The following is a 4,982-nucleotide window of genomic DNA, read 5'->3' as shown; positions in this document are numbered from 1 at the left end:
TAAAGCCTGTAGCTTTCAGAACAACCAGCTTGGAGAATGTTGATCTACATGTTGAAGAAAACCAACTTCCAAGTGAATACAACTGACTATAAATATTATATTGTTATATAACCATTTTATCGAACATGAAATAAACTACAAGTATGTAGTGTGGGCAAAATGCTGCAAAATGGATAGTGAGACATAATGTGTTGTATTATTTGCCGTTCAGACAACCAACTTTGTCTTGGATTGACAAGAAAAGCCACTCTGACAAGGCTGCATGAAGTGGGTGAGATTCCCTTCAGTGATGTCACCAAATTCTTCAAGGCAGCAAAAGGCTACCTGCTGAGGTCTACAGAGTATGCCTTGGCAAAGCTACAACTGAATAACCCCCTGCTGTCACATTCACAGTTTGTGGACATCAGTCAGAGACAAGACTCCCATGTGGATGACATGCTGTACTGTGTTCAAAGGTAAGTTACTGATCTCTCATTTTCACTATACCAATACTTGTAAACACTGTGAGAAATTTAATCAAAGATAAAGCATGATTTTGAGAGACTTCAGCAGCTGCTGTGATGGGTTATAAAAGACTACCCTTTGGGGTATTAAATAGGGAGATGTCTGTTATTGAAAAAGGGTTTTTCCATACTATTTGGATAGAGAATTAGTTATCTCATAATTATAATATTTATTTAATTCTAATTTTTTGTCTTGTTGCAATTGTCTTTGTCCAGATTCCATCACCTGCTCCTATTTCAAGACCCAAGAGACCAGGACAGGATTGTAGATGAATTCCTGGACTACCAGATGCTGCAGGACACAGATATCTCTGACGATTTGGAAAAGTGCCTTCGACAGTGTGACTGAGGAAGAGGAGTTCCACTGTATGGATATGATATGGGCATACTTGAGTGAACGGAAGAGCCATGTTACAGGTAAGCTCCAGTTCCCAAGACTTGGGAGGGTGGCATAGCTTGTGCTGTGCTTACCACACTCAAATGCTGACTCGGAGCGACTGTTCTCATTAATCAGCCTCAACAAACATGACACCAGGAACCTACTTGCTCTAGATGGGACATTGTCATCCATCATGTATATTAAAAGTGCAGGCATTGAACCTGCTACAAATACGAACCACCTATGGAGGTAGTAACAAAGTCAAAGTCTGCTGCTGCAGCAAACAATAGAGATATACTTGGGCACCCAGTTGGTTTGTGACACCCACCTAGTATTTGCATGCATGTTTTTTATCTTGTATGTGTTTTTTTGACTACCTCTACCCAAATATGTGAGACTTTGGTGTGGAAACACTGAAATGGCTAGTTAAACTGTAGAGTCCATGGTCTCTAGTTCTCATTTTTCTACATCATTCCTGCACAACTTCTTAGTGGGTATTAATGATTTATGTATGAATTGAAAACTGTTGAAGTTGCAATCGGAAACATTCAACCCCCAAAGATTGTAAAGATTTACCAATTAAAGTTTTTTCAAAGAGCTAGATTTTGCTTTGGATGACTTCTTTATCAGTTGAGTGATACATAAAACAAAGAAAATGTATGATGTAATATTCGTGTGTAACAGTATATTTTGTTAATATAGCCATGTCACAATTATTCAACCCCAATATAATATTGCTGTTGGCAAAGTTGCTGGCCTAAAGTGGCGTTAAAACACAATTAAGCCTTTGGGAACTCTATAATGACCCTTAATTTGCTTCAGCTGTGATGGATATATAAACCCCACCCATGTAGGTGTTCAAGGTGAGTTGCAATCATGGGTAACACTAAGGAGCTTCCACAAACACTGAGAGAGGAAATTATTTCATTGGGCATTGCTCTATGGACTAATGAAACTAAAATGGGACTGTTTGGACACATGGAGTAACGTGATGCCTTCTGTTGGGAAATTGAACCTTGGTGATCACTGGGCTCTCCAGCAAGACAATGATCTAAAGCATACCTCCAAGTCAACCAAAGCTTGGTTGAAAAATAGATCCTGGAAAGTCCTGGAGTGGCCTTCTCAGTCCCCGGATTTAAATCTGATTGAAAAATTTTGGTGGGATTTAAAGAAGGCAGTTGCAGCATGGAAGCTGTCAAACATCAATGAGCCAGAGGCTTTTGCACATGAAGAATGGGAAAAGATTCCAATAGAGAGGTGTAAGAAGCTAGTCAGCACTTACCGAGAATGCTTAGAAGTTATAAAGGCTCAAGGATGCTCCACAAAGTACTGAGGCTGGGGGTTGAATAATAGTGTACATGCACATTTGTGAAAAGAGTTACATTTTTCATTTGAGCTCAAAGTTAAGTCAATTTATGTTCTCAAAATAATTCAAATATGTATCAATAAACATTTTTTGTTGTTTAATTAGGCTTTTTGTCATATATTTTCATTAACCTCGATTCACATGAACTAATGTTGGCTCCTACCAACCCTGACCCATGCTTAAGCCAGCTATAATATATATTTTTATAATGTATCAAATGACAAAGTGAGTTTCAGCTCATTGTTTAGCTGTCTGGCAACTTTACTGTTTACACTCTAATTGTGTTGTCTGAAAGTCACTTTTAACAGAAAAGCTCTAAAAACCAACTGTACACGACCTGCACCAAATGGCAAACAGACACAGTTAGCAAATAGCTGGTGAACATTGTGGAGCATTTAGCAGCTAAAGAGCCAGATATTTGTGTGTCCAGGTCTGTCATCAGAGATTGCTCTCTCTGCAAGCAAGGTGCTCAGCATTTTGAGCACCTCAGAAGGAAATATTTTAAATGGGACATTAACAAACCAGCCAGTCTGGCAGTAAATGTATAGTACAGACTCCAGTGTAACAGTTAAAGTTAATGAATGCTAAAAAGTCACATCTGTTGTTTTCCCAAGTGCTGGAAAATTGAAGGGGGTTAACGCCCCCCCCCCCCCTGACATTATGACCTATTTTGTCGCTTTTTTGGGAGGACAGTCTCCATTATTTATTTAAAAACCAATGAATAAATGATAATAGAAAGTACTTGTTTTTATCTCAGGGTTTTTTTGTTCAGTAACCATTTGTTTGTTAGTTCTGTGCCTATATAAATTAATGTATAAACTAGCCTTTCTCAACTGTAAGTGCTGACTAAAACATATTATATACCTTCAAATATGCCCCCAACAGGATGTTAAAGAATGTGTATCTCCTGATGCACGTTGCCTGTTTAAGGGTTAACATATTAGGCTCAGCATTAACTGAGGTAAACACAGTAACAAAACACATTTAAGCAAGCTGCTGCCTTGCTGCATCTTCACTATAATTGTAGCTAGTTGACAATGCAATCATAACCCGGACATGCTGTGACTAAAACACACCCCAGAGCCATGGCATTGGCGATAGAGTCTTTCCATCAACAGAATCCCAACAGCTATATGGCTATTGTGACTTTACAACAGTAATAGGAATCACAAACAGTAACAATTGTATTAAGTAACAATGCTGAGAGTAAGGATAAGGGTGTTCATATGAGCCCATGATATACACACATCATCCAAACACAATATGGTTTTAGAAACATATGAAAACAATAGCATGAGGAAGCATAGAGGTTTCTTACACAAGAAATTGGACTGTTATTGCTATGTGACCTATGCTGCTCAGTCAAGATGCACTCATCCACTACACATTGGATGTTTTCAGCTCAGTAGTCCCCTAGCATAGACAGGAATGATCAATAAGGCCCTCTTTTACTGCTTCGCTTCACAACTGTCTAGTCCTGCAGCTCTGAAATAGTTTGACATGCACAGACATTGAGGTAAACAAACTTAGAATGGCAAAGGTGAGTTTAAAGGGCCCGACAGGAGGGTTCTTTTAAAATATTTTTAACTTTGACTCTTCCTACTCCTCCTCCTCCTTTTCACTATTTTCACTTTTTACTGTTTCTCAGGGGTGCACACATTTTTCAACATGTTTTTTTTCAGCTGTACCAGACTACTTAGGTCTCACCTCTCTCTATGTCAACACTTATATCTCCTCTACATTAAAAAAAAAACAAAAAACTGCAGGGATTTCTCTGCACCCAGTGTCATTTTATTCCATTGGACAATTCCTCTGTGAGAAGATGTCATCTGTGATTTGTACCACCTTGTTTGAGGTTTTGCAAAGGGGATCATTTAATTTTAGCGTTATGGTCTTGCTGGGCTCCCAACCTGAGACTTTGATTATTTTTGACAGACAAATATGGTTACATGTTAGAACAGCACTCTAACATGAAATATTTTTGCACCCTCGTTCTTTACAGGCTGTTCAGCCAGATCTGCTATGATTCACTTTATGATTTTGTGACATATTATGAAACTTGCAGAGGTGTGGGTGATGGGTGGAACTGGAGCCACCCAAGCAAGCCTTGACCCTCTTGGCATACCAAGAATACTTGGACATTTCCAAGGAAAGCCAGGACTAAAGCATTTCTCATAATATTATTACAATTTTAATAAATAATTTTAAAAATCTTTGTGGCTGTGTAGTTGGGCTGTTTTCAAAACATGAAGGCCAGCACAACTTAAAATCCAACTGAAATCACATTTACTCATTGTCTTTTTGTTGTGTCATTGGTCTGTTTGTAGTCAAAAATAATGTCAATGTGTTTTTTAACGTATTGTTCATCGTTATGTTTTCATTATTAAAACGAAGAAAGATCTTTTCGCCTCACCTGGCTGGAGGGGTGTTTTGGTGCCTGTGTCTAATTAAAAAAATAGAAAAATAGAAAATATACATTTCTCTCTTTTGTTATTTTACTGAGAATAGGTGATTTACATGTAGCAGACAAGAAAATGCAATTTAATTTCAGTTGGTCTTCATAAAAAGTAGTCTAACATAAGCACTATGTATCTTATTCCCATGAAGTAAAATGTCTTTGTACAAAAGGTATCAATGCAAGCTCTCAACCTATACTGAAACACTTCACTTTTCTCTCAGACCCTAATATCTACAGTCTTCTAAGACATACAGTAAACCTAAAAGAAAACTTGCA

The 4,982-nt window shown here is 37.9% G+C and overlaps 1 long non-coding RNA gene across 1 annotated transcript; it reads left to right on the top strand.

The window, feature by feature from the left end:
* Positions 1-242: 242 nt before the first annotated feature.
* On the top strand, positions 243-2,349 carry LOC137182253 (uncharacterized). The gene is made up of 2 exons (XR_010928291.1): positions 243-455; positions 720-2,349. It is a non-coding gene; the product is annotated as an uncharacterized lncRNA (long non-coding RNA).
* Positions 2,350-4,982: the final 2,633 nt, after the last annotated feature.

This window comes from Thunnus thynnus, chromosome 4 (assembly GCF_963924715.1).
Source record: "Thunnus thynnus chromosome 4, fThuThy2.1, whole genome shotgun sequence".
Lineage (NCBI taxonomy): Eukaryota > Metazoa > Chordata > Actinopteri > Scombriformes > Scombridae > Thunnus > Thunnus thynnus.
Note: the sequence above shows the minus strand (reverse complement) of the source record. Positions and strands in the feature narration are given on the sequence as shown.